This window comes from Brassica napus, chromosome C7, assembly GCF_020379485.1.
Source record: "Brassica napus cultivar Da-Ae chromosome C7, Da-Ae, whole genome shotgun sequence".
NCBI lineage: Eukaryota > Viridiplantae > Streptophyta > Magnoliopsida > Brassicales > Brassicaceae > Brassica > Brassica napus.
The window spans coordinates 7,038,731-7,050,071 of NC_063450.1; positions in this window are offsets into that span (position 1 = coordinate 7,038,731).

The following is an 11,341-nucleotide window of genomic DNA, read 5'->3' on the forward strand; positions in this document are numbered from 1 at the left end:
TCTTACATCTTTGTTCTCTATATATATAATAAATAATTATTTAAATAAATAAAAAAAATTTATGTTTTCAAATTATACTTTTTCAAAAAAATTATAATCTTTCTTTTTTGAATTTTTTTCGAATTTATTTTTTTTCCAAAATTTCTTTTTGAAAATCAAAATTATGTTTGAAACTATTTTAAAAAAAATTATTAGTTATATATTTATTAGAATCCTAAATTTCACATTTCAAAAATCATACCCCACCCCTCAACTCTAAACGCTAAGTCTAAATTAGTTAACCTTAAGGTTATAAATGTTTATAAATAAATATTAAAAAATTAAAAAAAATTGAAAAAATAGTTTCAAAAATAATTTTTGATTTTCAAAAAGAAATTTTGTAAAAAAAAATTCAAAAAAATTTAATTTGAGTTTAATTAGAATTTATTTATTTTATTTTTTTAATCTTTATTTATTTAAATAACTAGCCGTCTTCGAGCACCAAGTGCAGCAAAAAAATTTAAAATATTTTTTAACAGATAAATATAAAATATATTTTAAAATAAAATTTTATTAATATTTTAAATTTTCTTTTTCGTATCAATATTTTAATATAAATTTGATTTAATTAAACATAAAAATTATATTTAAGAATATGCATTTATATAATTGAAATTATAATCTTAGATAGATTTTTCTATCTATTTATTTTAATTAAATATGTTAAATAAATTTGTAAAAGTTGCATAATTACCAAAATTAAAATTAAACAATATTTAAAAAAATTGTAGATATATAAGAAAATAATGATTTTACGTTTAAATTTTTATAATTTTCTAAAACAAATTGTATACATTTTTGAAAATTTTAGTAATAAAATTGGATAATTTAAAAAATATATAATTAAATTATATTTAGAAATTTATAATGCCATATTTGAATATATTTATTTTAATGATGATTTATGAGTTATTCACATATTCTAAAAAAAATTACAAAAATATAAATTGACATTAAATGTAATATATGAGTTATTACCATATTTTAAAAAATTACCAAAAATATAAATTAACATTAAATGCAATTGTCCATGTATATTAAGCTATAAGACATGTCATCAATTTCAGTAGTCATGTCATATTTGTTTTGTGAAATTGATTGTATAAAGGACATGTGGTAAAATCATTTCGCAAATATAGTTTAGGAGAATATTTATTTTATATATATAGAAAACAATGGTATAAAAAAATTTTGCCACCTAATAAAGAAGATGTTTTTGAAAATGTATTTTTAATGGTGATAAACACGAATAATGGTACCAAGAAAGTAGTAAACATGTAAATTCTCCATAAAAAAATACTTATAATTAAGTTGAGTTCAGCCGAGATTGTCATGGTCCAGTGGTCATGCAGAGTGGCTTGTCCACCTTGGGGTCGCGTCAGGGGTTCGACCCCTCTCTGCCTCCTATAGTGAGGCTTTCTCCTCAATGGGGATGTTTGTGGTCCGAAAGTCGACAAAAAAAAAGTTGAGTTCACTGTTTTCGATCCACTAGTTAGAGCATGATTATTGGGGAGTTCTTAGGGTGGAGTTCTTGGCAGAATATAAGAACCCGTCTCTTAACTTTTAACTAAAAAAACTAAGAACCGACTCTTAAATAAAAGTTTTAAGAGCATCTTTATCCAAGAATACTAGAGGAGTTCTTAGCGTGTGGGTCCCGCGTAAGACCCACTTTTTTTTAAGAAACCGGTTACCAAAACTACCAAATAGTAGTCGGTCCTTAAGGGTTTCTTACACTGTTCGCGGGCCCCACTGACACGTGGCGGCCCGCGATTGGCTCGTTTTTAATTTAATTTTTTTTAATTCGAAAAAGTAAAAAGAAAAAAAAATTAAGAAACCCCAAATGGGGTTTCTTGTCAGAGGCAGCCCGCGATTGGTTCGTTTTTAATTTTTTTTTTTTAATTCGAAAAAGTAAAAAAAAAAAAAAATTAAGAAACCCCAAATGGGGTTTATCGGTTTCTGGGATAATGATGCTCTAAGAGCCTGTTTTTAGATTTTTTAGTTAAAAATTAAGAGACTGGTTCTTATATTCCGCTAAGAACCTTACCCTAAGAACCCTCCAATAATCATGCTCTTAAGATCAATTATTCATTGTTATTACTTATTAGATATACCTATTTAACAACCATGGTTTTATTTAGTTATTATTTTAGAACAAGTATGCCTTTAAGTTGATTTAAAATTTTGGCTGCTGCAAGAAAAAACAAAAGTTGATGTAAAATCTGGTTAGACATTTGGTCAAAAAAAGATCTGGTTATACAAATTCCGATTCTCGGGAAAACTGTCTTGTGGATTTTGATGAACCTGCTCTTTCTCAAAATCTCTTCATATAAAAAGGAACTATTATTGTGCTTATTTAAGGTAGAACCTAAATTTTATAAAACTTATAAGAATCAAGAAGCTAATTGTTATATATGTTTGTAGGGTTGGGATATATAATCAATTATTAATCATTTTATTTTTGGTGATTGACATGGATGTTTACTTCAACGGTTCAACCACACAAAAATTAGTGGTAGTTGTGAATTTGTGTACGTCTGGATTCAATTAACAAGAAAAAGGCGTGGAAAACTTTGTCAACAAAATTTCTCGTCCTATTTGACTATCTTCATGGAATAATTCACTGTGGATAAACTATTTTTATATTTGGAAAACTGAAAAAATAAATAAAATCAACTGATACACAAATCAAACGCAAACCATCACTATACATAAAATCCACAAGTTAACAAAATAACAAATCAACTGATTCACAAACTTTCACATCACTATACAAAGTTACAAACCACCACTATATAATAGAACTTGATCAAGTTAACAAGTTTTCAACTATCAAAAACAACGCCACTAAACTCATCACTACTTAATTATATATGAGAAGCTTCTTTTTTTTTTAAACTAGAAAAAAATAGGAGTTAGTGATTCCTTGAAATATGAATTATATCTATTCTCTTGTAACCGATGTTTTTAAACCCGACCCGGACACTAAACCGGACAACTTATCGGATCACTGGGTCACTGGATCGACCGCAGATAAATCGCAGATTAATAAATGAATTAATTTTATTATATAATAATATATTAGCTATAAATATATAAAAACTAAAATTTAATATTTTCTAAATATTTTTAAAACATAAAATAATAGTTTGGATATGTATATATTTTATGTTTAAAAAGTATTTACAAATACTTAATTTTAGTTTTTATATTTTTATTTTCATTTGACATACAAAATATCAAAAAATTGTTTAGACTATTTAAAAATTTGTGTAACAAAGTAAGAGTTATGACATCTAAAAGATCAAGATATAATATTCATAAATATTTAAATAAATGAATATAATCATTCAGTCTTTAAACTTTTAAAAGAAAACAAATATATTTTGAATGAAGAAAATCAAAATAGAGATGAAGATCTTAAGAAGTTGGAACTTAGATTGAAAATCTTAATTTCTAATGTGAATAATAAATAAAACTTCAAATTCAAAATAAACCAAAAATAAAAGATCATTGTAATAAATTGTCAATAACAGAAATAAACTAACACCAAATCACATCAACTAATTTTGGTTCTCTCTACCATCGTTCATTTCATTTTCTTCTCGTGGCATAATGAAATCTTCATCAAAATCTAAAAATCAAAAATATAAAACTGAAAAGGGAAAACCTAACTTTTTTCGTCAGCACCTAACTTCTTAATTGAAAAATTAGAATATAAAACATAATCTAAAAACTAAAAAAAAAAGTAAAAGTTATTTATTGGTTCAACCGGTGGTTCAACCGGTATGGGTTCTGAATTTTAGTGGATTTTTGCGAATTTTTGCTGGTTTCTAAATATTGGGTTTTTCACAAAACTTAAACCAAATTTTTTTTGGGTCACCGGATTTACCGGTTCAACCGCGGATCCGGATCGGATTTCAAAACACTGCCTGTAACACTATTTTTGTAACACACACAAAAGAGTTATAGTTGTAACATAATTTAGATTTCATTTGATTTTTCTTTTAAGTCAAATTTAGATTTGATTTGACTGAGTCGAGACTATTACAATGTGACAGGTAAATGTAAATTAAATTATAAAATGCGAATTTAGTTCATATATATACAAGATTCGTCAAAAAAAACTTCTAGAAGAATTTTTTTAGATTTTTTAATAAAATTAAAAAATTTAAAGATAATATCTTAATAATTAAAATTTTGGGATTGATTTTTCTTAATCTTGTGTAGACATATTAGCACAAAGTACCGAATTTTTAAAATTAAACAGTATATACATGCAACGATCAATTAAGTTTTATTTTTGTCAACGATCAATTAAGTTTCCAACAGTTTTTCGTTACCCTTTCTCAAAAAAATAAACAGTTTTTCGTTTGTAACTTTGTAACCCTAACGCATCTTTTACCATGCACATGACATTTGACACAAATATCTAATATTGAATTTAGCGTCAAGAAATGGGAGGTTTGGACTAGTTCTTGTTGGAACTATTTTTTGAACATTATGAATAAAGTATTCATATGTCAAAAATGAATTTTTATTTGAACGAGAAATAGAGGTCTAATATATATGATTTAAGAATCTTGTATAAAGTAGCAAATACATACATTAGATATTTGATCTTGGATTTGGGTTTTGAGTTGTTAGTTGGACTTCATGTTCATTAACTTAAATCAAATATATGTTGATCTTTTATATTGATAAAATATAAAAAAGAAATCCATTTTAAAGTATATTATTTAGTTTGAATTGGTCAAACAAAAAATAATTTTACTCGTTAATTTCTTGGTCAAAATGTGGAATAAATTCACATAATAATTGATAAGAATTAAAGACTCCATTAGTGCACCATGGAGGTTTCATTTTTTGTGTTGAAAAATGAAACTTGTGATTCTCATGATTTTTCTATAAAAGGGCTTGCTAGCATTATAGAAAATACACACATTCATACAATCAAGAAACATTTCTCTCACTCAGAATAGTTATGCTAGTATTTTTTTTTTATTTTGAGTCTGAGAGTACATCACAGAAATAGGATCGATAGATTCTGTTTTTCGGTGATGATAAACAGAAACAATGCTGCAGTTGTATCCTGCGAATCTGAGCGCCATGAAACCGTCACACTACGGAGCGTTTAAAGATTTAAGGAATCAGTTTAAAAAAAAGAATTGGAGTATATACAACGAAATCAAGATAATAATTTAGATTAAAAACATGAGCCTATAATTAACGAATACATGAGTTTCTTAAGTAACAAATAATGTAAACAACCGTTAAATAACTAAAATAATTAGATATTAGTGATTATAGGTCTGAATGCATTTTTGAAATATTTAAGCTAAAGTTGGTCAAATTTTATCTTTATTTGATTATGGCATAAAACATTGAGTAATTTAATTATTTTATCTTAAAATTAACTAGAAAATTTAATGATGAATTCTTGATTAATATTTATTAATAATATAAAAAATCTTGTTGTATAAGTACAATTTTGTTTATTAGTTTAACTATTTATATGTTCTTTTCTATTAAAATATTTATTTTTATTTTTTATCGTTGAGATTTTTATGATTCGTTTAGGGCAACCATAAATACTCGTACGGCTCTAATCACAGTTATTTAAATAGTCGATAGCTAAGGAAAACGAATAAAGAACTGCGTAGACAAGTTCATGATAAGAATGATTTGTGTATATGAGAGGGTATCGTGTCATGTTGTATGTAGGTGTGTGCACCAAAGAGGATGCATGCGTGGGCGCCCTTTCTAACTCTGAATAAAAATAGAATAAAAAGAGCTACACTGCGTATTTTATTAGAACACATATATAGTGAAGACTTCAAAATAACAGTGTTATCAAATATATTTTTAACATTTTATTTTATTGATATTGGTTTGAAACTATTAATTCATAGAAGAAATTGGATATATAAAAAGAAAACTACTACTATTCCTTAAGGTAAATAGCATATATTATTTTTAATGATACATTAATAGTACTATGATTATAAGGTAAATATCTAAACATTTCCATATCTATACTAGGAGACAAATTTCTAAAATCTTTAAAACAACATAATACATTTCATATTTGGAGATATTTTTGATTGTCTTTGTCGATTTTGTTCATTATTACGACGACACTGTGAAAAGTTTTTTTTTTTTTAAATACAACATTTTTTTTTCGGAAAAGAATTTTCATTCATGAAAACTAATAAGCTTTGTGGAAGCACCAAAACCTACTAGTTAAAGTTTAAAGGTTTCTACAACCTAGGTCTAGGGTTTGATTCACAGACTATGCAATTTCTTACATATTATATGATGTGAAACTTATCAGAGGTTCTAGAGTACTGTAGGCAGAGACGTTCGCGAGCATGTCCATCGAGGATGTTGTACATGCAGAACCGTCCGTCGATTCAAGTGTTTCGGGGAGAACTTCATCATAGAATCCTTATCCATAGAGCTGTTCATCAATATCTCATATGTTACAGGTAGTTGATCATCATATGTAATAGAGTTAGTGATTATATGATAATGTAATGTGTTATCCAATATAAAAAAAACTACTAGGCTCCAAAAAGAGCATTGTCTGCCATCAACCTTGCCAGAGCTGATTTGGCTAAGGAGTCTGCCATTACATTACAAGAACGGGAAACATGAGAGAAAGATAAGTGATTGAAGAGAGAGGCAAAGTTTCTAATGTCAACAAGGTGACCCGCAATCTCATTCAATTCAGACCCTGATAGGAGGGTGGAGATGAGGATTAGAGAGTCCGAGAATAAGTTCAGTGTGGTTAGTCCCAAAGTTGCTGCTGCTCGAAGAGCGTTCCTTACTGCCATTGCTTCAGATACTAGAGTTGAGCCCACATGAGATCTTGAGGCTGAATCTTTGCTTAATATTAGTGTTGTTAGTTGTATTGATTGTCCAACCATACCCACCACAAAAGGAGTTCGAATCCCAGGCTCCGACCCAACATGAGGGAAAATTTTCATTGGGTCTACGTACCTCTGAAGGGAGATAGAGGAGGTTTAGTCTTCTGGGAGAGATGATTTGCCGATTCCCATTCTTTAGCAGCCAGCAAGGATTTAACCAAAATGTTTGTTGCCGTAGGAGACAAGTTATCAAATATAGCTCTTTTCCTTGCCGTCCATAAGTTCCAGAGAATCGAGGGGGATAAGGATTAGTAAAAAGACGATATTTTCTTTCCTTTTTTTCAACTAAAATTTCCAACAATTGTCCACACATGATTACAATACACAGGTCCAAATCACAGATGATCAGCCACAAAAAAAAAAAAGGATACAAAGCTCCCCTCAAAATAGCACACAACATTTTTTTTTGTTTTACTGAATAGTACACATTCAGTTCAAAAGATCATCAATATTCCAAAAAGATAAAACTACGAGGAATGAAACAGGAGAAACTAGATGGAAAGAAAAATTACTGTGAAAGGGAAGTTCTTTTGATCTCAAGATAATGAATCGAGTTTGTACCGAATTATCTAATTCATCTCTGCAATAAGTGTCACCGTTGGTCTAGAGGTGGAGGAATGCAAACAGTAAGAGAAATTCTGTTCTCTCTAAATGAAGTAAAATCAAACCTGGAAAAGAAGTTTGAAATTGACTGAGATATTCTTATCTCTAAAAAGCCTAATCATTCATCTTAAGAAATTTTCAAGATGAGCCGGTGGAGATAGATTGGATTTAGCGCAAAAGTAAGACCAGATTCCGGCAGAGTATGTACAGCTGAAGAACAAATGCTGGTGAATTTCTACAAAAGACGAAAAGAGAAAACAAACTCAGAACTTAGAGAAGATAAAAAGCATTAAACATAATGAGACTAACATCCCAGTATAATTAAGCGAAGCCCACTTGGGCATGTCATTCACGTGGCAGCAGTAAAACTTTGAAACTTTCCCTTGATATAGAACCACATTTAAGAAAACCAATTTGTGTGAACCACACGCCCCTAAAACACGACCTAAGAGGCGAAGAACCAAAAAATCTCCGACTGCAATTTTGGCGACATGCTGGTGTGTGTCGCCGACGATAGGCCTGTGGTGAACTTTGTCTTCTTCTACTTCAACCTCTCCCCCTATCTTGCCATGGAAACGATGAAATCAACTTCGTCACCTCCGTCGATTGCGAGGGAATCTATCGAGCAAGGTTCTTCCAACATCAGCTTTACAAAACTCTATGGTACTAATTAAGGATCCATCTGCTCTGTCTCTGACTTCTGTTTGCTCAAAGGGAATTGAAGCCTTAGCTCTTCCAGAAAGTGACACAGAGCTCTCAAACTCTTAGCTCCCCGACGGCTCTGTTATTAGTGAAGGCTTGAGCTCTCTCTCACTCTCCAACCACAACATAGAAGGATTGAAGGAACCTCCTTCGACTGTCATCACCCCTCCGTCGTCTGGATCAGTTGCTCCTCCTTCGGCTTCTCAGTACTGGTCACTCAAACATTTGAAGTTCTAAACACTCCTTCAACTGACTCAATTTCTCCTCATAAGGTCTATCAGGCACATGAAACTCGACTTGAAGTCAATGTAACACCTCCGATCTAAGAAACCACCACTCCTCAAGAGTCAAACAAATTTGTTCCCTCTTTAGGTTCATCAGCAAAACCGATTTTCTTCAAACCATCTGGTACGCCTTCTGAACCAAATACCCCTTGAGACTACGATATGTGCTTGTTGGGAATCAGTTAGCCACTCTTTGGCCGTCACTCAATACATGATCTTAATCAAGAAACCGAATAGAAAACATCCGACACGTACTCTCCAGCCTCCGATAGAAAAGCTACCGCCTCCGGAACTCAAAGCTGATGGAAGCTTAAGAATCTCGTGGGCTGCGAGATTAAGCCCAGAGTCGCTAAATCTATATCGTGCTTCTACTCCCACTTACACACTTGATGGTACACCTGGGGTATCAATCCCCTCTAAAGTGCTTAAACTAGGACCTGAAAACAAGGATGAGTATATCGTTGACAGGTTCCATAGATGTTCTTTACCTCTAGACGGTATTGTTCATGCTGTGATTAATAGAATTTGGGGAATGAGTTGTAAGATTAAGTGGAAGAAGCTTAGTGATTCTTCCTTTATGTTTCATATCCCTCAACAACCTACTTGTCAATTAGTAATCCAGAGAGGAGTCTAGCATATTGATGATTGCTTTCTTTTTGTACTACCGTTGACTCTAGAGGGATCTTTCAAAATTCCAGAAATATCTACATTGCCGGTCTGGGTAAATTAAAAAAGAAATTCATGATTGCTGCTACTCGAGATTAGAGATTAGTCATGTTTCCTCATATCTTGGAGAGCCTATTCTAACGCATAAACCTTGCATGGATTCTACTATGGGTGAAGCTAAGGTGTTAGTTGAGATGAAATTAGATAGTGACTTCTCAAAATTCATTGCTCTTGATGATAAGCAGGGAAGCATATTCCTTGTTAATGTTGACTATATATGGATTCCATCTCCGTGTGAGAGATGTGGTAGCTTAGGCCACAAACCAAGAAGTGTTTGTTGTAGTCTAATCCTACACAAGATAAGCATTTGTCTTCAAATACAGATGGAGTTAGTGTTGAGACATTAGCACATACATTTCTCACTCTAGTAGTTTGGAAATTGACAAGCAATGGTTTTCGCTCATCTCCTCAAACAAAACTAATGTGTTATCTCATTCTGCTTTCAAGAAAGAATGAGGAACATGATATCTATTCAATAAAAGGAAAAAAAAATCCCAGTAAAGATTTTTCAGTTTTAACATTAAAATATTTGATTATGAAACCTAATAAGATGTGGAAAATGTATCATCTTTGTGTAGGTTCGCCACAATTGGTCTGACACTTTTCAGCATAATAATCCCCTCTATAATTACATTTGAAGAACAACCATTTTCGCTTGAAATGAATGCTGGCCAATAGTGTCCAATGTTGTTTCCATTGACCCAAGTTGTACCTTTTCCAAGTCCCAAAAGATCGATAACAACTGGACATTTTCCAAAGGAGCCTTGAAAGTAGTCTGAAAGACAAAATGGTATTGATATTAAATCAACAAGTGTTTTGTTGTTTATCTTATGGATAATAATATCTACTTACCTTATACCAAGACATGGTTCTGTTGAATGGTATACTTTCAACTGACCATTTAGACATTGATTCTGTTTTAAAGAGTTGGTCCTCAAACCCAATTAGGCCGGCTTATAGCTCAATTTATGAGTAGACAAGTCCTTAACTATAGTTTCATCACCATTTCTTCGATAATAGAAATGGGTCCAGTGATTCCAACCGGTGCACTATATAGTTCTATAAAGAAATTTGACAAAATTTATTTTTCAGTCATACTTAAAAAGGAGTTTTAACTTTTAAAAAATACAAGATAAAATAATATTTAAAAATTACCGCAAGTTCCACAGTTATGCTAAGGGGAGAAATGACATTATGACCAGACTTAAACTTTGCATCTTTCTCAAATACATAGTAGAATTTTCCATTATCAGCTTGTTGATTACTTAAAAATATAAATCAATGATTTTGTTTTGGTAAATTAGTGTTATTGAGATTTGAAATAAAAACATATATATGGGTTACTTATCAATATGCTGTCCATTGAAAAAAACGTGAAATATATATGAGAAGTATTGTTGATGCGAAGAGACATGGTTTTTTCCAAAAATGGATTTCATTTTTAAATTTAACGATAGTCATGTACTATAGATAATCACTTTGGTCATTGCTTGCTACTTTATAATCATAAAGTTGTCTCTTTGTAGATTCTCGTTTTCCTTTCAAAAGGAAATTATCCATGTTTTCTGGTCTCCGTGATCATTTCAGAGTTGAAGGGTGATAATCTGAAAATTGAAAACCAACAAAACAATGAATTTTGGTTACAACTGTGAATGAATAATGGTTGTTAGTACAAAATTTCAAAATTTACAAAAGAAAATGTAAAAGAAAAAACTTTGGCACTGTTATAAGTCTCGATCAGTTTTGCAATCTGGTAAAATGGTAACAGAACAAGTCTGAATTTTCATTTCTGTTTCTAAAAAACCAGTTTGATCATTCTTCGGTTGTATAAATTGTTGTCTATATAATATGTTCATGATAAGTAAATAATCAAGAATAACACGTACGATACTAATAAAAATAACAAGAATATTACCGATGCAAAGTTTCCAAAGTCAATGGTGGAGATGTTTCTGTATGCTATGAAGAACATCTTGAAGTTGTTTCCATATTCGTCTCCTTTCATGGCCACAATTGCTATAATTTTAGAATCTTACTCATAGAGATCCACCACTCAAACTA